General features: G+C 40.8%; 1 long non-coding RNA gene and 1 pseudogene across 4 annotated transcripts in view; both read left to right on the top strand.

Annotated features, from left to right (window-relative positions):
• Positions 1–24,708, top strand: part of LOC143643419 (uncharacterized) — a 43,927-nt gene extending 19,219 nt beyond the window's left edge. For 2 of the 4 annotated variants that reach the window (XR_013156266.1, XR_013156264.1), the window contains exons 4-7: positions 8,471–8,639; positions 14,949–15,038; positions 22,358–22,480; positions 24,182–24,708. This is a non-coding gene — a long non-coding RNA (uncharacterized LOC143643419). Of the gene's footprint in view, positions 1–8,470; positions 8,640–14,948; positions 15,039–22,357; positions 22,481–23,343; positions 24,118–24,181 lie in introns of those variants that run through there. The other 2 variants (XR_013156265.1, XR_013156267.1) reach the window with 2 other exon arrangements.
• Positions 24,709–25,478: 770 nt separating this feature from the next.
• On the top strand, positions 25,479–26,133 carry LOC143643418 (large ribosomal subunit protein uL1 pseudogene; annotated as a pseudogene).
• Positions 26,134–27,919: the final 1,786 nt, after the last annotated feature.

The raw sequence follows: 27,919 nt of genomic DNA, 5'->3' as shown, positions 1-27,919 counted from the left end.
TGCAGCATTATTCATAATAATAAAAACAGGTAGAAACAACCCAAATGCCCATTAATTAATGAATGGATAAATAAAATGTGATATATTCAGCCATGAAAAGGAATGAAGTACTGACACATGCTACAGCATGGATGAATCTTAGCACATTATGCTATGTGAAAAAAGCCAGACACAAAGGCCCCACATTGTTAAATTCCATTTGTATAAAATGTCCAGAATAGGCAAATCCAGAGAGACACAAAAGATATTATTGGTTGTCAGGGGCTAAGGGGAGAAGGAAATGGGGAGCAACTGCTTAATGGGTATGGGGTTTCTTATAGGGGCGATGAAAATGTTCTGGAATTATATAGTGGTGGCAATTGTAAATATACTAAAACCACTGAATTATACACTTTATAAAAGTGAACTTTATGGTACATGAATTGCATCTCAATAAAATAAAGAATTCAATGAGGAGTTACATGTGAAAGTGAGTAGCTTGCAGTGAGTGCTTAATTAGTGTTATTTGAGTTTAACCATTAGGAAAAGATTGGGGGAGAAGTTTCAGCCTATGGATTAAACCTGCCTGAGAACCACATGAGTAACTAATTCAAACTTTGTGTCCTTGGCAGTAAGAAACAAAACTTCAGCTAAATTTCTTAGGTTTTCCTTTGTGGCAATTTTCTAACACTGGCAATGGGGAAAAAAAGGAATGAGTTTTGCCTACAGCTATTTAGTCCCAATGTGTTGGGCAATAGGTATATGGACAAGGATATATCAACCTAAAATTCTAATCAATGCTAACTTATAAAAATCTTTTTTATTGATATACGTAATAGATTCACATACCATGTGTGGGGGTTTGAATCTGTTGTGTACTCCAGAAAAGCCAAGTCCTTTAATCCTCATTTAATATTACCAAGTGGAAGCTTTTTTATTATTTTCATGGAGATGGGACCCCTCCAATTGTGGGTGGTAAATTTTGATTTGATGGTTTCCATGGAGATGAGTCTTCACCCATTCAAGGTGGGGTTTGCTTACTGGAGCCCTTTAAGAGGGGACCATTTTGGAAAAAACTTTAGAGCCACCACAAACAACAAGGCTAACAGACTAGACAGAGCCCTGGGGAAGCAGTTGAAGATTCCTAGAGAGAATGCTAGCAGATGTCACCGTGTAGCTTCCTAGCTGAGAGAGAAACCTTGGTCATCATTGGCCTTCTCGAACCAAGGTATCGTTCCCTGGATGCCTTAATTTGGACAGTACCATAGCCTTGCCTTAATTTGGACATTTTCACAGCCTTAGAACTGTAAACTTCCAACTTAATAAATTCCCCTTTTAAAAAGCCATTCCATTTCAGGTATATTGCATTCTGGCAGTTTGCAAGCTAAAACACCATGTAATCATCCAAAGTGTATCATCAATGATTCACAATATCATCATATACCTGTGCATTTATCATTTCGATCAACTTTTTCTTTTTTGCGAAAAAAAACATATATACAAAAAACCAATAAATTTCAAAATACATCAAAAAAATTAATTGTAAAACAGATTTCAGATTTTGGTATGGGTTACAATTCCACAATGTTAGTTTTCTTTTGTTGTTGTTGTCTTATTTTTCCTTTGCATGGGCAGGCACCGGAAATTGAACCTGGGTCTCTGGCATGGCAGGCGAGAACTCTGCCTGCTGAGCCACCGTGGCCCATCTGCAATTTTAGGTTTTTCCTTCTAGCTGCTCTAAGATAATAGAGACTAAAAGAAATATCAAATAATGATTCAGCAATCATACTCATTTGTTAAACCCTACCTTCTGTATGTAACTCCATTATCACCTTTGATCTTTCTCCCACTCTTTAGGGTTATTTGGGCTATGCCCATTCTTAAGTTTTCATGTTGGAAGGGGTTGTTGATAATATGGGATAGGGGAATGGAACTTAGTTAGTTGATGTTCTGAAGAGGCGGACCCTTCTGCATTGCAGGATTCATCTGGTCCAGGGGCCAATCAGGAAGTTGTAGTTTTCTGGAATGTTACCCTAGTGCATAGAACCTTGGTAGAGTCTTATATAATGCTCTAGGTGTTCTTTAGGATTGGCAGAAATGGCTTTGGTTGGGGTTTGGTAAGCTAACATAGGTAGCAATGTCTAGCTGAAGTTTGCATAACGGTGACCTACAGAGTAGACTCTTGACTCTATTTGAACTCTCTCAGCCACTGATTATTTGTTACACTTCTTTTCCCCCTATTGAATCAATGCTAATTTTAAAAGACAGATTATATGCAGGCACAATTTCTATAACAATTGAGAATGGCATTTACTAAAGTTAGTTAAATGGAACAATAATTTCATAGAATGTGAATAGGGATTATGTAGATGGAGAAAAAAGGTTTCTCTGGTAAAATACTTTGGGTATAAAGGGGTTATGAGGATTTATCACAGTTTTAATATGCTCACGTGATTTATGGAACTCAAAGAATGGGATGTAAAGGTGTTTGAACTCAGTATTTGAACTCAGAATTTCCTTTCTAAAATCTATTTATGATGCAAACTAGGGTCTCTATCAACAGTAACACTGTAATATGCTTCCACTGAATATAACAAAGGCATTGTGCCAAAACTAAATGTCATCAAGGAGGAAGCATGCAGGTGGGGTGTGGATTCTTTGCAGAAGAAAAGGAAATGTCTTCATATAGAGTATGGTGGCAAAGGCATGGCTATTTACTTAGGTTGGATTGTATGATATGTGAATACAACTCTAAAAATTGACAGAGAAGGATCAGCCTCTCCAGGATTATCAATTAATTACATCCTCCTATCATTCCATGTGGACATACCTTCTCATCATGAAAAAGTCAGAATAGGCATTCCCCAAAGATCCCTTTAGATTGGGAAAAGGATTAAAAGGAGAGGGAGGAGGTGTAACAGAGAGAATAGGATTTAATAACAGAGTGTGACTACTGAATAAATACATTAATGTTCCTTTTAGCCTACAGTGTTTGCAGCAGCTAGAAGGAAAAATCTTAGATGATGGAATGGTAGCCCATGACAAACTCTGGGATCTGTTCTATAACTACATGCTGAAGTGTGCTTTGAAAATTATTACTTTTTTCTTTCATTGCTTTGTATATATGTCATATTATACAATAAAAAATGTTTTTTAATTAAAAAAAATTAACAGAGAGAAACAAGCACCAGAGAAAATGTGGAGAAAGAGTTGTACCTATTCACTATTGGTAGGGAAGCTGAGACGTGCAGCCCCTCTGGAGGGCAGTGTGGTGGTTTCACAGGAGGCTAGGTGTAGGGTTGCCATATGATCCTGCAATTCCATTGCTAGGCATATAAATGGAGGAACTGAGAGTAGGGACACAAATGGACATTTGCACAGTGGTGTCTATGGTGGCAGTGTTCAGGATTCTCAATGGATGGAGGTGGCCTAAGGGTTCAATGACCGAAGAATGGAAGGAGGACCTGTTGTGTACATATATATATACAATGGATTACTAAGCAACTGCAAGAAGGATTAAAGTTGTGAGACATGCAACTAGGTGAATGAAACTTAAGGACAATATGTTGAATGAAATGTCAGAAACAAAAAGACAAATATTATCGTGCTTCACTCACATGGACTAATTATAATACACAAACTTGGAAAACTGAAGTTGAGAGCATGGATTATTAGGTTGGGACCTACTGCAAAGGGTCCTAGATTGTAAGCTCTTTCAGCAGTCACATCTATTATGTTATTTCTAAATTCTGACATAGTGAGCTATTTGTGTATAACCTGGTCATTCTCAGAAACTTTGGGTATTTGTGTGACACCTGAGATTCAGAGTTAGAGCTCTGAAGCTATAAAAGTCAGCATTACCCCATATAGCAACTGTTTAAAAAGTCGAAAAAGTGTTCAGACTTCTACTAGAGATATGAATGAAGTTGATTTGGATAGGACTAAGGTAAATCTGAATACAGGGCAAAGGATGATATGGTCCATATTTAAAACTTCAACTTCTGCATGAGACTTAAGGGAGAGATATTTATTTGGTGCAAAATTTAGACTTTGGGTAGCACATTATCTAATTTCACTTGTATGGTCAGTTTAGGTGAACACAATAATTGCATGGAATCTTGAATAGTAGATGAGATCTTGTTGGTTTGTACAGGTTAGTGTGATGCCCCAATATATCCCAGAGTAATTTGGATGGAGAATAAAAAAGTGTTTGCAAAGTCCCCTTGGGAACTGGGGAGAAAGGAGGAAATATTCAACTTCCCCAACTGGGGAATTCCTGATATTCTTGCAAACAGTGGGGACAACCCATTTAATAGGCTGAGCCCTTGATCTTGGAGTTCCACCCTATGAAACTATTCTTGCAAAGGAGAAGCTAAACCTCTTATAATTATGCCCGCGTCATCCTCTGAGAACCTCTTTTGTTGCTCAGATGTGTCCTCTCTCTCTCTCTCTAAGCCAACTCAGCAGGTGAACTCACTGCCCTCTCCCCATGTGGGATATGACTCCCAGGGGTGTAAATCTCCCTGGAAATTGGGACAGGACTCTCAGGATGAGCTGGGACCCAGCATCAAGGGTTTGAGAAAAGATTCTTGACTAAAATGGAGAGGAGAGAAATGACACAAAATAAATGTCAGTGGCTGAGAGATTTCAAACAGAGTTGAGAGGTTATCCTGGAGGTTACTTTTATGCATTATATAAATTTATGGTGTATTGAAGTTTTTTGTTTTTAGTTTATGGTGTATTGAAGTGGTTAGAGGAAAGTATCTGAAACTGTTGAAATGTGTTCCAGTAGCCTTGATTCTTGAATACGATTATTTAACTACAAACCTTGTACAATGTGATTGTATGATTGTGAAAACCTTGTGTCTGATGTTCCTTTTACCCAGGGTATGGACAGATGAGTAAAAAAAAAATAAGGAAAAATAATTAAACAAATAATATTGGGGTAAGTGGTAAAAAATATTGAGTATATTGAAATATTAGTAGTCAATGAGAGGGAGGGGTTAGGGTTATGGTATGTATGAGTTTTCCCTTTTTTCTTTTTATTTCTTTTTCTGGAGTGATGTAAATGTTCTGTAAATGATCACGGTGATCAATATACAACTATGTGATGACACTGTCAGCCACTGATTGTGTATTGTGGATGGACTATATGCGTGTGAAGATTTCTCAATAAAAATATTTTTAAAAATCTATACATGTATTAACTTTGCTTACTTATTTAGTTATGCATATATTTGTTTGTTTGTACATTGCCCCTGTGGGGTACCTCGAATGATTAGTAACTTGCTGAGCAGAGATTTTACAAAGTAAATCTTGAGAGCTTTGAAATTTCTTTTGTGACTGTTTGGATTATACCTATGACAAGGCCAGTTGGAGAGACTACATGAGTGATTCTGGTCCTGACTTGGCCGGGAATTCATGTGACTTTGGATCTCAAATTTCCCATCTGTAAAATTAGGGGGCAGAACTAATTCTCTAAGATCAGTTCTAACTTTAAATTTTCTGAGTGTCCTTGTTATGCAAATGAAAAAAAATGAGGCAAACTTCTGTAGTTCATTTATTGATTTATTCATTCACATATTTCTTTAACAAACTACTTTGGAATCTATACCATGGACCAGGCACTATGGTAGAAGCATAGGAAGATGCAGAGTTGCCTAGGTCTTGCCCTCAGGACCTAATAAGCTACAGAATGGAGGCAGGTGTACACATCAATTTTAGTGATGTTGACAATAGCTTACATGTATATAGGTCTATGCAGCCCATAAAATACATCGCTCATGATTGCTTTGTTCCTCACAACCATTATCTGAGGCTCTGCTCTTACCCAGATTTTCCTGTTGGGAAACTGAGGCCTGAATAAGGACTAGTCATTTGCCAAAGATCTCAAGGCTGATAAATAATGCAACTGGGATTTGCAACCAGGCTTTCTGGTTCCAAATCCCACACTCTGAAATGTAATAGTTAAGGTCATAGATTTCAGCAGTGCACATTCTAGACTCTAGACATCAAGTTGCACTTTAACTATTTCATCCTGGGCAAGTAACCTAACCTCTCTAACCTTCTTTTCTCATCTGTAAAATCAGGAGAGTACTTACCTGAATTAGTCAGGCTTCTCTGCAAAGCAGACACCCAAATGGGATTAAGGTGTAAAGATTTTATTAGAGAAATTACCAGCGAGAGAAAATGGGGAGGGCACCAAGAAATGCTGGGAGAGCTGTCAAACCATCATGCAAGTGGGAGTCTGAGTATGGGAGAAAGAGGGAAAAAGTTGAGTTGAAGCACATTAGACTGGTATAAGCTCTAAAGAAAGTTTAAGGCCATCAGAGAGTACTTGAGCCAGTCGGCCTCAAAGGAGCCCTCTGAGTGGCCTTGTTGTGCTCTCTCATCGGGTGTGAACAGCCTGTGGGGAGCATGGCATCGGGACAAGGGAAACATTAAATTTCAAAGCAAAGCATGTGGGGCCCTTGTCAATTTCACTTCCCCTAGTTGGAAGTCTGTTAGGCACATTGTCATAGCTGCCATGCTACCTATCTCCAAAACTAACTATGAGAATTAAATAAAATAAATATATGTAACATACTTAAGCTGGTACATGATAAGTGTTCAAAACATGGCGGCAGTGTTAGAAGAGGCTGTTAGGAGAGGCTAACTGATGCACTACCAAATGTCAGCAGCTGAACACCTAGATCTTGCTCACTTAGATTCAGTGCATTTGTTCCTTGTTAGAGGGTGGGGGACAGCTCCTCTTCATCTAGTCATTCAGGGACCCAGGCTGATGGAGGCTTTCTGGTTATCAATGCACCACTTCAAGTTCTCTCCATCCAATTGGTAAAGGTGAAGAGAAATGGAGGAGTGTCTTGCGGTATTTTATCGGCCAAGTGTAGACATAGCGCACATCACTTCCAATCACATTCCATCGTCCAGAACTGACACACATGGCCATGCCTCATGCAATAGGCCTGGGAAAATTAGACCCTGACTGAGAAACCACAGGTCTACACAATGGAGGAAGTAAAACAGATTTTTGGTTAGTGAGTTTTGCCTCAGTAATGATTGTGAACCAAATTGCACTGCCATCATTCAATGCAGAAACTGCATAATGCCTTAAAAATCTACTCAATCTCAAGGCCACTCCACTTTGGTATGATTAACCTTTGGCCTCAGGGTCCAGGCTGTTATTCTATCTTTAAAGCCTGGAACATTTCTCATCCCAGGCTCTTGGTATGGTGGTAACACTTGGCTTTACTTTTAACCCATGTGGGTTATGTAAACTCAGAGCAAGAAAATATGCGTTTTATGACGTTTGTACATATGGCATTTCCCTTCTTGGAATCTCTAGGGCTAATGAATGAGATTTTTTTCTTCTCCCTTAATACTCTTCATGCTTCATCTGCTATAATGAAAAGAAATGACACTCTAAATCCATCTGAGGTAGAAGCATGCATATTAAATGTCTTGTCATTAATTGTATTATTTAATTTGTGGTAACTCATATGACAACAGTATTTCCCTTTTATGCTGGAAATAAAAGCTTTGGACGGAAAAAAGCATGCCAAAAAAATCTCAGCTCAGTTTGGTTACATTTGGATTAGTTAACTATACGCTGATGCTAGTAACAAAAGATTGACCCAGATTCCCAAGCCGGCAAGTGCTTGGGAAGATTTTTATATTCAGGGTGAGGTGATCTCAAACATGTTTGGTCTTTCTATCCCCAAAACAATAAATCTGATTCTCTAAAATCAACAGAAAGATAACATCTTGGTTGTAAAGCCCTTTGCAGCTTTGTAAATAGCCTTCAGATCCCTCATTGCAGTGAGGCAGGACACAGCTTCATTCAGTCTTATAATATTTATTTAATGAGTACCTGCCACTGCAAGGCACTGTCCTCGGCATTCAGTTTTTATCTCCTTGTTACTTATGAGAAAACGGATGCTCAGAGATGTGAAGTGGTTTGCCCAAGGTCACATCCAGAGTCAGTGGGATTACAACTTGCCTTTCTTACCTGTAGTTCTCTAACATCAGTATTAATCGATAATAGCAACTATTTATTGAGTATTTACATGTGCCAGGCATTCAGGTAGAAGCTTAATATACTTCATCCATCTAATCTTCTCAACAACCTCATGAAGTAGGTATTATTTCCCTCACTTTACAGATGAGAAACTAAGGCCCTGAGAAGTAAGGAGGCTTGCTCAAATTCACGAGGCTGTAAGCAGCAAGCTGGAATCTGCATCTAGGTCTGCCTATGAGTCGGGAAACCTTTGCCTGGCACGCGCGCGCTCTCTCTCTCTCTCTCTCTCTCCTGATTGGCTGTGGCTTGGAGACCCCGCCCCTGTGACCACAGCTGATTGGATAAGGTTGCTACCTAGCACCTTGGCAGAAGGCCAGTGCTCACTTCAGGGCCCAGCCCCCATCGGGGCTTTAGTTGCTGCTGTAATTCTTACCCATGTAAGCTGGGTCAATGACCTCTCCCTGGACTTCTTAGGTTCCAAGTTATCTGCTGGTGTGTCTGCCCTGATATCCAAGAGAGGTCACTGCTACCTGCTTCTCTCATCCTTCCTCCCAGTCCACATTTCTGGAAATGTGTCTTTGGTTCAATTCTTCCTGGCCAGAATCAGCCATCCAATCTTCAGGGACTGAGACAAAATTAAAAGGTAAGGTTTCTCGTTAAAAAATTCTTAAGAATTTCAAGATGCTAAGAGCAGAGTATCAAACCAAGTGCCCGGCCCTGCTAAGCACAGGGCCCTAAGGTCAAAAAGACTGTGAGACAAGCCCAGTCCATGCACAGTTTTAACAGCAAGTTTTGGAATGACCCAGACTCTTGCTCTGTTCTTGCATCACACCTCTCCTGTTTTCACCTGAAACAGGCCTGTCCTCACCATGGCTTCGTTAGAACCTGGCCTCTGTCTGTTGACCACTCTGCCCTTTTGGACCTCTCTGCCCTTTTGGAGCTTATCTCTAATTTGCCAAGGCCCTGCTAACCTACTTCCTCCCAACCAGATCAATCATCAAACTTGGCAATCTCTTTGACACATCTCATCCATTCGGCTTTACAGGCAATGGCTTTGCAACATGTACAGAGAGGGAACCGAAAGACAGAGAGAACATACTGTATGTTTGGCAAAGTATTTGTTTACAACCATTTCTGGCATCTGGAGCAATTTTTGCCTTTTATTAAATATATCTCTGCATTCTGTTACTGGCTCTCAATTTGGCCTGAGTTCTTTGAGGGAAAGTTTGGGATTTTTGCCAAGCAACAACCCAGAGTTCCATATTTATGTTATAAGAGCCAGCAGTGTCATCCTAGACAACTTCCTTCCTTTGTTGAAGCAATTTTCAACAAAACAGATCACAGCATTATTCAATACAGTAAACCACACCCTCCACCCCTTTAATCTTATTGGCAATAGCAGGGCAGAGTATGTAAGTCATATACAAATAGAAAACATTGGCTTCAATGCATTCTATTGTGAAATATTCAAGTTGTGGTTTCGCACTGACAAGGGAAAAATTAAGAAGCATCCAGAGAGGAAAGAGAAAAATATTTGAATGAAGAAAGAGAGAGAAGTTCAAAAGACCACATGCCAGGATGTGCTTCATATGTCTAAGGCTCTGGTTCTTTTAACTCTGTAGTCACTGATATTGCATTCATTATATATATGCCAGGCATGTGGTAGGGACTTGATAGACAGTAATCATCTAATCTTCTCAACAATCTTGTGAAGAAGTAGGCTTTTCCCCCCTCATTTTATGGATGAAACTAAGGCTGGGAGAAGTAGGAGTCTTGCCCAATGTCAGGACTGGGTGGCGGCAAAGCTGGAATCTCTAACTGGGTCTCCTGGGTATGGAGATCCTTCACTGCCCGTTCAACTCTTTCTCCTTGCTTATTGGCTGCAGCTGTGAGATCCCACCCCTGTGGCCACAGTCAATTGGATAAGGCTTGGACCTCCTCCCCACAAGGGCAGTTAATCCATGGGTGGCCACAGCAATAACTTGCACTGCCAGCTCAAAAATGTGATATGAGCCAATTCAGTTCTTCCCTTGTGATTTCAGAATCATGGAAAGTCACAGCAAATGAGCTCTAGGAGCTGAACTGAAAAGTATGAGGTGGACCATGTCTTGGGGTCAGCTGTTCTGGGCCATGTGCAAACTAAACAAAGACACCTATAGGCAGCAGGAAAAGCAAGACTGAGAGAAGCAGAGATGTCAAGAGAAAGGGTTGCAAAAATTACAAAGACAGAGATAGACAATGAGAGACAAAAAGAGCGGAAGAGATCAGAGACAGAGATGTAGCATCAAAGAGACTGGAGTCTAGAATCAGCCACTTTGGTTCCTGACAGAGTCCTGATTTTTGTGCTGAGGAGTTCCAGCTATACAATGGCATCTCTCCTTGGGTTCCTAGGAGGTCTCTATAGTCTCACAATCCTTTCTACCTGAGCCAGCATAAGTGGACCTCTTCTGCAATCCAAAGAACTCTCACTTCAACAGCCTGATGCCAAAGCCATTCTTACTACAATTGATTGCACCCTCTCTTCATTTAGAAGAAGGGCTACACCCTCCATGTGCTGCAAGGACAGCTGACAAACCTAGTTCCTTTCTCTATTGCTTTGCTTAACCATCAGCTGCCACCATCCCTGACAAAAGGTTGTGTCTCTGCCTCCAGGTCACTCCCTGCCAGTCCTGCCTCTGTGCCTTGGGTGTCTCAGGCCTTTTGCACTATGGTTATGCCAGGCACATTGTCTAGTCACTGAGACTTGAGACATCAGCCCTGAACATCGACTCCACTCTCATGCCTAAGGGTCTGAAATGAGGAAGCTCCCCCCTATTGAGCTGTGGTTTTTGTAGAGTCAGAGATTCATCTGGACATACCATAAATAAAAGCAGATTTTTGTCAAGAGATTAAGGTGTAAGCTGACCCTGGCTTCTTGTCTAGATTCTCTTCCTAACTGGCTGTGTAACCTTGGTGAGCTGTTGAACATCTCTGAGTGGTTTATTTATTTATATAATGAGGGGGCTGGATGACTGGATAACATGTGCTGAACCCATTTCCAGCTCTGATATTTTAAGATCCCAAATTCTCTCTGATTGACATTTAGTGAAGGAGACACTAGATCCTTTCTGCAATGTACACTGTCATCACACCTGTTCCGGCTGCAAGTATCAATAAAGCACTTGCAGTGTTGACTGGATTGTGGAAAAGGAACTAAATTAGAAGGGAAAGTATGGAAATGCACAAAGTGAAGGTTCAAGAAAGGGGAGGGGGGATTTCATGTCTAAGAAAAGAGTTGTCTCACCAGCAGCTCCAGGAATGTGAGGTCGTCTATTTGAATGGCAGAGGTGTAAGGGCAGGAGTATTGCTGAATTAGCAAATGTTTAATCCATGTATCACAGCAGGCCCGTTTTGCAGGCTTTATTTAGGTAAAACTCCCATTGAGTATCAGCTCCCAGGGCCCAGTCTGACTCAGAGCTGCAGAATCTTGGCCTGTAGTGTGATGAGTCATGGTGATGAAATTTGAAGAGAAAAGGACATTTTTAAAATTAGCTTTGAGACAGCAAGTGTTTGCTTTTGCTCTGTAAGTGCCTTTTCCAGGTTGTTTAGTTGGACAGCTTTTCAAGAAGACCTGGAATGTTTCAGTCAATTCTTCCTCTTATTCAATCTGCTTTTGGCCCCTCAGATTCTCTTAACTCTTAACTGCTTGTTTCTTTCAGGGACCTAAGCCATGGACTGGGGCACTGGCCCTCAGGCCTGGAATGAACTTCCTTCCTCCGTCTGTGATCTTGTTGTGGTCCCAAAAAGGAGATGGAGCCCAGGGCTGGGCTGGGCTGGGCTGACCACCCTGGCACTGAGTTCTGCCACTGAAAAAAGGATGGAGTGTGAGGGTCTCCTGCCGCCCAACTGTCTGTACAGGCCCTTTTTGTGCCTTTTGACCACTTTGTGCCTTTTGGCCAAATCTCCTCCCAGGGCAGGGAATCAAAGCTGATACTGACTTTGCAGTGAGATTATTTCCATCAGGAATGAGATGTGGATGAACAATTTCTCCACTGTTTCCTGTACAACAGAAGGTTCTATTGAAATCAAGAAGGCATGGCTCAGTTCCCATTTTTTATTTACCCTGTTGGGGAGCTTGTTCTCTCCAATGTTTCCGTCCATCCTCAGAGGCATGCTGTCTCAAGGGTATAATTGATTTCCCTTCAACAATACAGATGAGGCAAAGAGCTACTGAGCTCTTCAAGGAACAAGCTTGGAGTTACAAGTGGAAACATGGGTACAGTCAAGTTGGTGAGATTTGAAGCTCCTAAAGGTCAAAATATCTCTTCCTTTTGCCAAATACTTCCTATCAACATACATACATTCATTTAATCATCTATCTCACAAGAGTTGACTGTGTACCAGAATGCCTTCACTGTGCTGGGTACAGGGAATATTAGCATGAATAAGATATAGTTAATGCCCCCAAAGAATTCATATTTCAATGTGAAGAACAGTGGCTGGCAGTCAGTTATAATATAAGGTGATGTGTTACAATAGAGGGTTATACAAAATATTACGAGATACAGAGATAAGTAATATAAAGGTAGGGATGAGGTCAGGCTCCAAGAGAAAGTTGAAGGTGTTTATTAGTAACGAGTAAACAAACACAAGTAAACAAAAAAATAGGAAGAACCTTTCCCGCTTTGTGAAATCAATGTTAAACAAGCATGACCCTTGGCATAATCAAAATGCAACTTTATTGTTGACTCCTCCTATTCTGGTTCTCCCCCATCCCCATGCCCTCTCTCTGCTGTTTCAGAAACATCATGTTCAAAGCCATGCAAGGGAAGTAAGGCAAGGCAATAGGGCAGCTTTGACCTGAGCCTGGTCTTTGGCCAAAGAAAGCATCCTTGGGTGGGCAAGAAGACTCTCTTCTCATAGGGCCTGGTTTGGGGTTCTTCCAAAGTCCTCTTCTGGGATCACTCTTCTGCAAACCCCTTGACCCTGATGGATATATCTCTATTCATGGTGCCACTTGAGGCATTGGGGCAGCACATCTCCAGCTTCTTTGGCAAAACCCCTTCACTCCTCCAGGAGGCAGTTTTAGGCAAGATGTAAGATGACCCAAGTACATGATAATTCCAGTGCACAGGAAATTATTGTTCCCTTACCCTAAAAGGATCCAGAGTATAGTCCACACTCACCCAGCAGTACTCCCTGCCTCCTAAACCAAGATAGCAAGTCACCCCTGTCTTATCCTCTACCTCTTGGGGAAAGAGTCAGGTCCCAATCACAATCTGCTCTCTCAGGTGTGACTCAGACAACAATTCTCTGTGTCCCCCTACTGCACAGAATACCTTTAAATGCTCTCCTCCAGCACCAGCAACTTTCCCTATAAGCAGTCACAGCTCTCTCCAAAGAAATCTTTTATTTTATCTTCATGCCACTCTTCCCTATTCTTGATCTGGTGGAGGGCCAAGAGTGAAGGTTCATGGGCCTTTTCCTTTGAAATTCTGTATCTTGGGGGTGTGCTATCATACCCAGTTTTGAATCTTGAGATCTATGAATTGTATCTCAGTTCATCAGGTGGCGAGAGAAATGCATTATAACACCTTGTTATGCCCCATTGTTATAATATCCTGTTCTGGAAATGGTGTCTCCAAGGATGTTCAACGAGGTTATGGCCTACTTGGAAGCAGAGGAATGGGATCTCTTGAAGATACTTTTATTCCTGAGATTTAGTCTATGGTCCTCATCAGCTAACTCTCTGAGTTTCTTGCTCACATCCCAAGTGAATTTTTCCATCCCAGAGTTTATCTAGAAGACTGCAGAGAGAGGTTGACAATGGCCTGGATCAAGAATAGGGACCTGTATGAGTTTTTTCAGTGTAGCTGAGAACAGACAAGTTTGAAATGAATCCATTCTTCACATAGAGGATTTCTTCATTTGCAGAGCATTGTTCTACTCTAACAGCCCATGGCCATAGAAGGCCACATATGGGGGATGGTTCTCCCTCAGTCTTCACACAGCATCATCAGAAAAGGGGGCTGTCCCCCCCAGTGAAGCTGCTTCAGTTTCCTTGATCTTGACCCACCCATGGGCACTCATGGACCAGAGGAGAGAAGCATGGCCCAAGGATCCCCATCTCTTCAGATTCACTAACCTCACCACCTCTATAACAATCTGTTCCCAGGAACCCAACAGTTGAACTCTGAGCCCTGCGTAGGATGTGAAAATTAAGTTACAGGTTGGTGAGTCACTGGCATGAGACCACACAATGAGTCAGGGAGAGGAGGCCTGGGGACACATTTTTCTAAATCTGAGCTTTTCAGACTGCCTCTGTCCAGAGAACCATCCTTGAAGAGAGTAGTTTCGGGGTAAATAGATGGGAAGGCATGTCAAGTCATCAAATCCCTCATCAGAAAACAATGACAATGTGCTTTTCGCACAGCACACTGAGAGCTTGAGGTTTTGTTCCATAGATTCTAATTTTGCTTTGTCATCCCTGAACCTCCTATTGATAATAAATTCATCCATCACCTCAGATATGCTGATTCCCTTAGTTTCTCATCACTGTTCATCATCCTGTAGCAACTACTTGTGTTTCAGTGATTTTGAGGCTCTGGATATAGCAAGACTGACAGAGAGCAGAGGGGGTAATAAAGAGCAGTGGTTAAGGGTACAGGCTTAGTTATTACACAAATACGGGTTTTCAACTTTCCATCACATTTGATGGGATCTTGGGTGAGTCACTTACTTGTATTTTTCAACATTAAAATACAAAGAATAGTCCACTTAAAGGGTTTCCTAGATGAATAAATGAGATATATAATTTATAATATGTATATAAATGGCCCAGAATGTAGTGGGTGCATTGTAATTGAATAAATATTATATTACTCAATATGCAATTGGGTTTCCGTTGATGATTTCTCTTCCTTACAATTTTTCTAATTACTTGCAAAGTTAAATAACTATTTATTTTATTTAGGTGCTGAAAAAAATTAAGTCTAAACCACCCACAGCCCACCAATTCCTTGAACAGATTTAGTCCATTTTCTATCTGCCATGCAAGTGCTAGGTAAGTGGTTAGTAATAAATAAAAGGCTAAGTGGTGTCTATTTCCACAGTAAACATTTTTGGAGTTTGCAACATGCATATTTGGACACATTCATCAAGCAAGAAACTAACGTGTGCACATCTCTATATCAGATATCATGGGAGAGGAGTAAACTTGCTTTGCATCAAGCTTTGGGTGGCAGCTACAGTATTAGGCAAGAAACCACCGGTGCTGATTCTTAGACATGTGTAAGCATCCTCAGCGTTTCTCAGAAATATCTGGGAGGGGTTTGGGGAAAAGATTTGTCTTTCTACATTCAAGTAGGTGAGAGCACCGCACACCAGAGTTTGGGTACTATATGTAACTACAATTACCTTTGTGATGCCACAATGTGGAAGACCAGAATGTTCAGATCACAGAAATAAAAGGTTAGGTACAGTACCCATAAAATTGACCTTCACTGACTGGTGCTTTGTTCTTTAAGTTTCTTTGGGTTTAATAATTGTTCACTATGCCTCTAGCTGGTCTCAATAACAAAGCCTGGTCCTCACCCCAGCCACTGAAGCACCAATGACTTCCATCTCTCTTTATGTTACTCTATCTAAGAGTGATGAGAGTGAATCCAAGAGAAACTCCCCCTCCATAGTGCCCCTGCCCTCTGCAGATGGCTCTGGTTTCTCCAGTCACTGCTGATGCACCAGCATTATAGAAGAGACCCTGGAGATTGGCTACAGTGGATTCTGCAGGGTTCAGAGGCATTTTCCCTCTCACTCTGTCATCTGGAGTCCACCCAGGCTTTTGCAGAGGGGCAGCTGTGAAAGATAATTGTGGACACCCAGAGTATTCTTAAACTTCTGCGATAAAGATGCCAGGAAGGAAGTGTAAAAGTGTTGAAATAATGCAGATTTTGGAGCATAAAGAATGTGGCTCTAAATCCCAATTCTGGCACTGACCAACTGCGCAACCTTGCACAAATCACTCAACCTCTCCGAGCCTGTTTCATCATCTGTAGACTGAATTGATAACCCTACTCCACAAGGTCATTGTGAGGATTAACAGTAGTGTATGTATGGTGTCCAACACACATTTGTTGCTCAAGCAATGTAGGTGGCATTATGGTATCTGAGAGGAGAGCTTATTTCAGAGACTGAATTGTGGGACTGCATTTGTGCTCCCTTCATTCATAGTGAGTAAATGTGCCAGGAACCATCCTCGGCATTTGTTTATAAAGATGAATGAATTTCACCAACCCTCTTGTCCAGAGCTCAGTGCAGTGATTGTCCAGTTGCCTGCCCAGTGACACAAACTGTATGAAACTTTTTCTGATGTTGGGTGAGGTCCATTTTGGGTGCTTCTGACCCTGGTTGTGCTGGGAATGGAAAATAAGATGGCCACAGAGCATAAACAGACTGGTGCCGGCCTGGAACGCTGTCAGCAGGAATGTGAAAACAAGATCTTGGTTGAATAGCTGTGGCAAATATTCTTGGAACATGCCTCCTCTGTTCTTAGGGTGAGTAGGAGGAGCTCTCACCCCAGATTGTGGGGGTGGAAAATCTGCTCTTCATTAGGGGGACACAGAGGAACCAACATTCTCAGGAGGTTTAGTGGTTGCAGCCTGAGCACTGAGAGGCTGGGACCAGCTCTTCCCAGCACTCAGATCCAGGCTCCAGGCACCCAAGGGGGCTACCAACTGTCAAAAGAACCTGTTAGGCCTTTCTCCCCTTCTATCCTATCCAAAGACATGTTTCTCATTATATTCTCCATAATCATAAGGAGAAACATAATACCTGCATCATTTATTGAATATCTGTTTGCCAGACATTGGGTTAAGTAGGCATTTTCACTCACTACAGCCATCGGATTCCAACCTGGAAAACAGAAATCTAAGTATTTAAAAGAGGAAATTATATACCAGGAAGTGATTATACAAAAGACAAAAGAGAGAAGTCAAACCGGAGGTGATGAGACAACCTAGAGATTAACCGGAGCAGGAAGCTGCTGGTACTCTGGGCTGAAGGAAGAAGGGGAGGAGGTGGTGCTCCCTGAGCTGAGGTGCTGGGCCCACCTCACAAAACTAGAGCCAAGTGGGCATGCCTTCGGGAAACAGGCGCCATGGAGGAGACGCAGCTGTGGTTGGAGATTCCATCAGAAGAAGAGTGGGGTTGGGGGAGGAATATCCTAGCTCCTCCCTTCCTCCCAACCTTCAGTCTCCAACCACAGCCACCCAATGTACATACCCAGAGGGAAACCAGTTGATGCCTGGAGCCAGTGGACATGCAGAGCAAAGCATACCTCTGAGGTACTCTGAAGGTAAGCATACCAGGGACAGGGCCACCCACAGTGAATCCACACAGAAACGATCACATTCACAATCTCAAATAGGAATTAGTTATCCTGTTTTTCTGATGCAGAAACTGAGGCTTGGAAGGGTTAAAACAAATTGCCCATGAGATACTAAAACTGAGCTATTTTGACATCCTATCCAATCTAAGTTCTTACTGAGATTTAAACTTTTGAATCTTTTTTTCTCTCCTGATGGGAGAGCCAGATAAGCTTTAATAGAAGTTAACCAGATCTATCTTTAAACCAAATCAAAGGCTTTTAATTTAATTTTTGAAAACCACAATTTACTGGAAGCACATTCGTTGCAAAGAGCCAACCACCAAATTAAGCAAGTCTGCATCTCCACGGAACTTGACAGCCTATTGGCTTTGGAGAAGAAGCTTGGGACCTCCAGGGACTTCTTGGTGGCTTGGGACTACGGAATGAGCACCATCAGTATAGCTCTGTGTCCAGTCAGGTCTCGCCAAGTCATGTGAGCCCCTGACTTTTTCTTCTAGAGTCCCTGTCTGGACAACATTGCTCTAGAGCTGCCAGAGCTGTGTGAGAAATACACGTAGGAGCCTCAGGGAAAGGTGGGCTATGCTATCATGTGCCCCTTCCTCCAGGAATGATACTCTTCTGAACTACCCCCTCAGCATCCTGTGTCTGGCCTCCATCATGCAGCTTGATACTCTGCTTTGTAATTATCCATTTCCTCATTTATCTGCTCCAGTGGACTGTGAGCTTCTCCAGACCTGAGGCCCTGTAAGTTTTCTGTGCTTAGCACAGTACAGAACACATGATCAGTGTGCAATAGAAATCTGAGGAATTAATGAACTAGGAGACAGATAGGAACCCAGACGATGCTTTACAGCATAGTGCAGGGGGAAGAAAGTGCAGTCAGGTGTCAGAATGACATTTCAAGTGTGCTACTCACCTGATGTATGATCTTAGGTAATCACTGGAAATCTGAGCTTCAGTTTTCTCCATTAAGAAATGAAATTAATATTACCTACCTTAAAGGGTAATATTCAGTGAAATAGCATTGCTCAAATCATTTCCATTCTCCTTTGCTATTTTGTGTGGAAACTACTCTGTTTTCCCCTAAAATGTTTTTTGGGTCACTATCAGCACTAGACTTTGGGATAGAGGGACCATGGTTTTGAAGCAGGATGACTGTATGAACTAAAATTCAGTATAGGAAATAGAAATTACTTTGGGTACTGCAAGATAAGAGAATACAAGGAACTGGGTAAATACAAAATTTTCAAAAGGTTTCTAAGTGTGGATGTCAAGGGCCCCAGTGGACTATTGAATTGGAGAGCATTCAGGCCACCATAGCTGCTATCTCCATGTCAGGAAGCTCTGGTGACACTGCCATCACACATGCTGCCACAGCTGCCTCATAACCTTCAGTCTCTATAACTTTGTGTGTTAGTTTTCTTTTGTGACATAATTTCACGACAAACTTCATGGCTGAAAACAACAGTCATTTATTATCTCAGGAGTTCAGGCATGGCTTAGCTGGGTCCTCTGCTTCAGGATCTCACAAAGCTGCAATTACAGTGTTTCAGCGGTCTCATCTGAGTCTCAGCTGGGGAAGGTTCTGTCTCCAAGTTCATGTGGTTTTGGGTTGTATTCAGTTGCTTTCAGATTGTTGGTGTGAGGGCCTCAGTTTCTTGCTGGCTACTGGCCAGAGATCACCCTCAGCCACTTGTTTCTTCAAAGCCAGTAAGGGAGAGTATCCTAGCAAGATGGTTTTACTCTATTATGTAACATAATCATGTATACCTAATTCCATACTTTGCCTTATTCTATTAGAACCAAGTCACAGGTCCAGCCCATACCCCAGGGGAGAGGATTACATAGGAGTCAGGAATCACAGAACCACTTGTGAATCTGCTCACCACACCTTATTTGCCAGTAACCTAGAAGCAAGTAACCTAGAAGCAAGAACATGGCCTCTCCCTCACTTCTGTCTTCTATGTCATTCACAAATGCATCCAGTACAAAGCAGAATTTGCATCCATAACCCAACCTGCAAAGGATTCTAGAATCTATTCTGTTTTGTTTTCCTCCCTTCTGACTATAAAGAAGGTAGAACTGAGGTTAAGAGAGTCGGTTCAAAATGTCAACCTTAGTGGCATTTATTAAGTACCAGAAACTGAATAGCTGCCCCAATGGTCAATCTTATTAATACCATAATGTTACACACTGCGTATTTACTCTGTAAGAGTCAGCATTGCATAATGGCTAAGAGCAAGGGTTTTGGAGACTGGATTTACATTCTGGTTCTGTCTTAAAATCTTCATCTGAAAAATGGGCATGATAATAGGACCCAAGTCATAGAGTGTCTGGCAGAGTCAGGATTCAATAAAGGATAGATATCATCACTACTATGGGCTAAGCATGATCCTAAGTGTTTTACATATATTTTCTTATTTGATCTTCACAACAGCCTTGTGAAGAAGCTATTGTTTTTATCCTCATTTTATAGATAAGGAAACTGAGTTTCAGGGAGGTTATGTAACTTTCCAAAGGTAAGAAAAGCAAGTTATCAGCAGAGCTTACGGCTCTTAATCACCAAATTAAACTGCCTCCCCTTTACCCTTTGAAGGTAGATTTGATTTTTGTAACTACCCAGAATTATTTTTGCTCAGTCATAATAATAGTAATAATTCCTAACAATTGTGTAGGACTTTACTGTTTACAAAGTGCTTTCTCACTTGAGCCTTTCAATAAAATGATACGTTTGTTGTATTAAGAATATTTAATTCTGCTATAGAAGACAACAAATTGGATGAGATCCATGAGTTACATTAAAAATTATAGCCTGTATGTGTTTAACATAGATAAAAACAGATGGAAGGACCAAGAGATATCCAGTATTCATGAGGCACTAAATAAACATGACACCTGTGCACTAAACATAAATGGCATATACATATGCAAGAGATATATGAGGCACTAAAAATTCTGAATACACTGATATATATGAGCAATCAATATGCTTGAGGCCGTAAATCAGTCATAAATTGATGATATCCATCCTGGGTCAGATGCCCAAGGAACACAAATGAAATCCATGGCTGCTCAGCAAGCTATTTGGCAAGCTATAACTATTGACCAGGTGTGTCTCTTCAACAGAGCAAGCATGTATTCTTGACCAGGGCCCTTTCTGTCTGTAGTCCCCTCTTCTTAAACCTCATTGCCTGTCCTGTAATTAAACCACCAAGTAGGGAAGGTGGATGTGACACAGAGAGACAGGGCATATGAACACTGCACACTCCAGGATTTAGGTAGTATAGATTTCTACCCACTCACACTCTATCTCAGGGTTTATATGCCTATATCTTTCCTTCTCATTCTAAATTGATTTCATAATCTATATGATTCAAGCATCTCAATTTGGTTAGTGAGCCTTTCTGTTCTATGACCTGTGAGAGGGATTGCCCAGCAGTGTCTTTGGAGGCTACTCTTGCATCAAAGCAATTTCACACTTGAAAAATGATGGGAGGTAGGCAAAGATCATGATCCCCTTTTTACAGATAAGGAAATTAAGAAATATCAAGGGTATGTGACTTGTTCAAGGTCACACGGCTATTAAATAGATTAACTGGGAGTCACATACAGGTTTCTCTAATTCCAAGCCTAGTTATTTTTGTTCTAAACATCAGTACGCCAAAACAATATCAGACAGCACTATCAAATAATGGATTTTTCTCTTTAGGCTCTGAAGACAATTGGCAAAGAGGAATTCGAAGGACAGGAATTCCTCTGAACAGGAATTCTGTTCAGAGTCATGGTGTTCAAATAGAACCATCCACTACTCTCTCAAGGACTTATTTTGATGGAGCCACACTTACTGGGCATGCCACGCTAGGAACATCCTTAAAAGGGTCCTCTTTTTTTTCACAATCACAGCCCATCTGTTCCTTATGATTCTGTAGTCACAGGCTCCTTATGGGCGAGGTCTCAGTCAACAGACATAGGGAGTCTCTGACTCTGTTAGGAATTAAGTCCAGTAAAAGAGGAGACTTGAGCTGGAAAGGGTTCAGTTGTGTCCATATCCTCCCCCAAGCCAGAGCTTGCCAGACAATATCAGTCTCAGAGATTTGGCCTGTGTGTTTGCTCTGGCTCTCTTAACTGTTGACTTTGGGATCAGCTCTAGGTTGGCTTGAGTTTGAAATTTGCTTTTCCCAAATTAATAGTTAACTTGAATAAGCACTTTTTAGTCTTCCTTCCCTTCCCTTCCTTGCTACCTTTGAAATCATGTGTAAATAAATTTTGCTAGCCCAAAGGATTTGGGGACTGTCACCCAGGCCTTTTAAGTGAGGCAAGTCTCTCTAATGAGGGCAGGGCTGGCACCTTCTTTTTTTCTATGTCAATTCACAAACTCTTATGAAAAATATCAGCTTTCTCAGACGAGGAAATAGGTAAGCCTCAGTGGAACTTTGCAAACAAACTTCAGAAAATATTAAACTGTCACAAAATGTGTAATTTTCCTGCAAATCTGCTGATTGTGCATGAGTTTCCATTCCATCCTAGCCATCTTATTTCCTTCAATTGCTCACCAAATCACTAGACTAGAAAAACATTATAATAATCACCACTCATGGTCATAGATATATAGTTATTAACATGAAGATGGCCACAGTATGATCCTGTAACTTTTTATTTTTTTAAAAATTGTGTGTATATGTTTATGTGCATGTACACACACACATGACAAGGAAAAATTCTGGAGGAGACACCAAAAATGCTTAATGTACTTATGGAGGAATTACTTTTTACTTAATTAAAAAAATAACTTTCTGTATTCTCTAAATTCTTGTAATCATCTTTCATTATTATTTCTACTCTTTAAAAAAAATTACCTTGCTTCCATTTTGAATAGAAATAACAATATTTGATAAAGTTTGTACTGTTATCAAGTAACCTTCTTAAAGCTAAATAAGCTCAGCTGAGCTTCACAACATCTCTGGGAAGTGTGTATCATCTTTATATCTGTTTTACAGGTGGCTCAGAGATACTGTAATGTGCAAGGCTACACAACTACTAAATGGCAAAATTGAGAGTTAAAGACAGATATTTTTGATATCAAAGCCCATGTGCTTTCCACTCTGCCACAGCTGCCCTCCGTAAGTATTTTCAGCATGCTGTCTCCAGTTTCATCAATAATCACTCTGCATGAGATTAAAAGGGAGATACAAAGAAGAAAATCTTGCCCTCTAGGAACTTATAATCCAGAGCAGGGGTTCTCAACCCCAGCTGTTCATTAGATTTCAGCTGGGAAGGTTTTAAAAATCCTGAAGCTGGGGGCACGATTCAGATTACTTTTTTTTAAAGTCCACAGATGATTACAGTATATAATCTAGTTTGAGAAGAACCAATTTGCTAAGGAGGCAGCACATCCATGAATGCATAGATCCCATGAGAGTCAATATGTCCTCAATTGTGACAACTCATTGACTTGTTTCCAGTAATTGCTTCCTGATATGTTATGGGTCCTGGGCATATGGATCTAATTGCATGGATGTCATGAGAATTTAAGACGATAAACAGCTTTTAGCTTCTATCCTTGACATTAGATGGAAATAACGTTTTCTTCTTCTTACTGCCTTTGTAGTTGGGCAGTACAGTGTAGTGGAGAGAACTCTAGACATGGGCTCTGATAACTTAGATACTAGTCTTGACCCAGGCTCTAAGAAATTGTGGTTTGGGACAAGTCACGTCTCCTGTTAGTTCCTCTATAAAATAAAAGGGTCTATTTAGATACTAAGTTGCCTCCAGCTCATCCTTCCTGTGATTCTATATCATGCAATACTAAATTGCTACAAACCAGGTAACCCAATATAGATAATTAATTTAAAACCTATCTTTCAGTTATCTATTGCTACATAACAAATCACCCCAAAACTTACTGGCTTAAAACAATAATGGTCTATTATTTTTTTACATTTCTGTACATTGACTGGGAGGTTTTTCTGCTGATCTTGCCTAGGCCCAGTGGTGCAGCAGCAGTCAGGAGCTCAGCTGATGCTGGAACATCAAAGACTTTATTACACAACTGGCAGCTGGTGCTGGTAACTGGCTGGGGAGCTTTTGTTCTGCTCCGAATGACCTTATCTTCCAGTAGAACAGGCTGGACTTAACAACATGGCAGTCTTGGGATTCCAAGAGGGTGAAAGAAGAAGCTACAATGCCTTCTAAGGTCTAGATTTTGAAACTCCCACAGTGTCACTTCAGCCTTTTACTATTAGTCAAAGCAATTCATGGGCTCATTCCACATTCAAGGAGATGGAGCAACGAACCACCTCTTGATGAGAGGGGCAACAATGATATGTTGCAAAGGGTTTGAGAGAGGTGTGATTAGTTGGTGGCCATTATTATAATTATCCTCCATATTATTTTTTGCCAGGAGATGCCACATAATGTAATGATTAAGAGCACAGTTTTTGGATGCAAACAAACTAGTTCCAAATCCTACGATTGCCACTAACTAGCCCTGTGACATTGGGCCAGGAACTTAAATTACTCTGGTTCCTAAATTAAGAAGGATACAATTAATGCCTACCTCATAAGCTGTCCATGATAATTAAATATGATCATAGCTGCAAAACCCCTGACATACAGCAAATGTTCCCTAAAAGCTCTTGGCTCTTACTCCTGACTCTAGCTTCTACAAAAGGCAAGGAAGCTGCTTCATCCCTTGAATAAACTAATTTAGACTAATTGTGACAACTTAAGGGTTTGGATTTGGAGTCTCTTGGTCACTGTAGCAAGCCTGAGGTGTTAAAGATCAGTTGATAGTGGTTATTGTTTATCTTATTCACACACAGCATTTCTTCTGTGAAAGGCCCAGCTTTGGGCACTGATCTTAAGAGGATGAATATGAGTGATGACCTCAGTAGGAAGTGAATACGAGTGATGACCTCATTCTGGCATGAATGATTCCAGCTGCTTCTTGGTGAGCCCTGGCTCCTGACTGCTTGGCTGAGCATTGCCCGGTGAGAAGAACATTAGCACCACCTGTACAGAGCATGCCACCACGTGTGGGTGTCAACTTTCTCTTGTACTCACAGAATTTATATTCTGTAAGAATCTTGTATTCACAGAATGAAGGAAGCAGGGCTAGAGTTGGCCACTGGAGGTCCAACTTGTTAAATATCTGAGGTGCAGATGCTGTTCAAGATCTATCTGTTATTTGCTCTTTGGAATATATGGCCTAAGTTTTCTCCCAAGGTAATTTAAACCATACTCAGCAAGTCTGTGTCTGACTATTCTGGAGTCAGGCAGACATGGGTTCATATCCCTATATTGACTCCTGTGATCTCATGTCTCAGGACAAGTGGAATAAACTCATAGAGCCTCAATTGCTTCCTTTGTAAAATGAATTGCTGTGAAGACTCAAGATAAGTACATAAATCACCGAGTACAGAATCTGGCTATTAGGAATATTCAAATTAAATAATTTGTACAAAGTGCCGGAAAATGTATGGCACATAATAGGTCCTCAAAAAATGTTACTTCTTTTTCTGTTCCAGGGAGAATCTAAACCTGAGGTTACACATTTTATTTATGAATCCATTCAAACAAATCACTGCTAACCCTGTGGGGAATTTTTCAAAATATATATAAAATACAGGACTAGACTTCTAATCTACCAAGATAACAGCATAAGGTGTGCCAGAGTGATTTTCCCCCACAGAATCTTTGAACAACTAGCATAAACTGGCAGAGCCAACTTCCTCAAAACTCTGGCAAATAGTTAAACAATTGTAGTAACTGGGCGATGGCTAAATAAACAAAGAGCAACACTGACAACAGTAGAAGCTTGTGGCACTCTTGTTGGACCCCTCTCCTTCCCTGGTGCAATGTGGAGCCAACATGTGCGCCCGTCATGGGTACCTGGCCCTGTTCCACAGGGAGAATGACCCCTATGTGTATACAGGAGTGGCTATATGTTGGTGCTAGTCTACTGAGTGGCAGCCTGAAAAATTGAACCAGGAATCTCGTCTCTGGCTAGCTCTCCCAAAACTTGCCCTCCAGACAGAAGCAGTTTGCAGATGGCTAAAGCAGTATAAGAAAGAATTAAGACAAACCAGTTCTTTTCTGGTTACTGCGGTGCTAAGGACTATGAGCAGCAAGGTGTCTTGTGCACACTCTACGAGGTGGTGTGGGAAGTCCTGCATGGGAACTAGCACAAGTACCGAAGTTTTAAGAAATGGTGAAGCTGCAGATCAGCTTGTGGAACTATAACCCTCAGAAGGACCAATGTTTCTCAGGCACCATCAGGCTTAGGTCTAGTCCCCACCCCAAGTTTTCTGTGTGTGTCCTATGGGACCAGCAGCACTTTGATGGGGCCAACCAAGGCTGTGGATATCCCCATATGAGCATCAATGCTCTGAAGAAACTCAACAAGAATAAGAAGCTGGTGAAGAAATTGGCCAAGAAGTATGATGTCTTTTTGGCCTCTGAGTCCCTGATCAAGCAGATTCCATGAATCCTGTGCCCAGGCCTGACTAAGGCTGGCAAGTTCCCTTCCTTGCTGACCCACAATGAGAACATGGTGGTCAAAGTTGATGAGGTGAAGTCCACAGTCAAGTTGCAGATGAAGAAGGTGCTGTATCAAGCTATGGCTGTTGGCCACGCTAAAATGACAGATGATGAACTTGTGTACAACAATCACCTGGCTGTCAACTTCTGGGTATCACTGCTCAAAAAGAATTGGCAGAATGTCTGGGCTTTATATATCAAGAGCACCATGGGCAAGCCCCACTGCTTGTACTAAGGCACAGTTGAATATATCCTAATGCCACAAACAACAACAACAACAAACAAACCAACAATTAGGACAAGCCAGCCTTAGGCAATGGATCACCAGCTTTAAGACGTACAATAGACCACTCAGGAGGGGAAGGTACATTTCACAGTAGACGGGACATCCTGATTTTTGTAAACAGGGGAAATCCCAAAACTATTTAAGCCCAGGGCAAGACATAAGCTCAGAAAAGGCAGAAGATCCTGTAATTCACTTTCACTTTGGGCTGATCTTCATAGGTGGGTCACACTCTGATAGAGAGCATCACTGAACACAGAGCCAATTTGCAAAGACTTGACAGGTGTTTTTTGCATTGGTCTGTTCTTGTTAGCTCCTGGCATTCAAGAAAATCTCGTGTCATATCATACTTGGATACAAACTCAAGAAACAGACAGCTAAATTCCAGAGTTAATACAAAGGGTGCAAAAAGACACCTAGACAAAAAATGAAACAGGAATGATGGTTCATCCAAGAAACAAGATAAAAATTCAGAAATCATCAATGAAGAAGATCAGACTTGGACATATTGAACAAATATTTGAAAAAAGAAGATCTTCAATATGCTCAAGGAGGTACAGGAAAACATGGGGATAGAACTAAAGGATATCAGAAAATAATGCATGAAAAATATGAGGATCTCAATAAAGAGAAATTTTTTAAATGAAGCAAACAAATACTGGAGTTGAAGATTGCAATAACTGAAATGAAAAATTCTCTAGAGGGCTTCTACAGGAGATTGGAACTCGCAGAAGAAAGAATCAATGAATTTCAAAACAAGACAACTGGAATGATTCAGACTGAGATGCAGAAAGAGAAAAGAATGAAAGCAGAGTCTAAGATATTTGTGGAACACCATCAAGTATTTCAACATATGCACTATGGGACTTGTAAAAGGAAGAGAAAGAAAGAAAGGGGTAGAAGGCATATTCAAAAAAATAAAGGCAGAAAACTTCCTAAATTGAACAAAAGACATGAATATACACAATCAAAAGGCCCAACAAACCCCAAACAGGATAAAATCAAAGAGAACTATACCCAGATACACAGAAATGAGTCTGCCAAAGAGAAGAAGAGATTTCTGAAAGTTGCGTGAAAAGCAACTTCTATGTACAAGGGAGCTCTAATAAGATTAAGTGCCAGTTTATCATCAGAAACAATGGAGGCAAGCAAGAAAACAATTTCCAATCAAGAATTTTATGTTGAGGAAGAACATAAAACATAAAAGACTAGAACATTTGTCTTTCAAAAATGAGGGATAGATAAAGGCATTGCCAGAGGAAATTTGTCACAGTAGATATGCCCTTTAATCTATGCTAAAGGGAATTCTTTGGAGTGAAAGAAAAGGACTTTAGACAGAGGATCAAAGCAGCATAAATAAATAAAGACCTCTGGTAAATGCAACCCTATGGGTAATTAGAACTGCCAGTACTATTGTATTGTATTTTTTATAGGTAACTTCACTTTTCACTTCTTGCAGGTTCAAACTGCAAATACATAAAAGTAATGTTAAATATATGGTCTAACATTATATACAATGTATAAATATATAATTTGCAACAAATATAACAAAAATGTGGGGGATGGAGGGTTATAGGAAAAATGTTTACATCTGATATTAGAGTTAAGTTGATATCAAAACAAACATGAATGTCATAGATATAGGATGTTAAATTTAAGCCCCATGGTAACCGCATAGAAAATATCTGAAAAATATATCCAGAAAAGAATAGAGGGGATCCAAACTGGCACACTACCA

This window comes from Tamandua tetradactyla, chromosome 8 (genome assembly GCF_023851605.1).
Source record: "Tamandua tetradactyla isolate mTamTet1 chromosome 8, mTamTet1.pri, whole genome shotgun sequence".
In the NCBI taxonomy this organism is placed as follows: Eukaryota; Metazoa; Chordata; class Mammalia; order Pilosa; family Myrmecophagidae; genus Tamandua; species Tamandua tetradactyla.
Note: the sequence above shows the minus strand (reverse complement) of the source record. Positions and strands in the feature narration are given on the sequence as shown.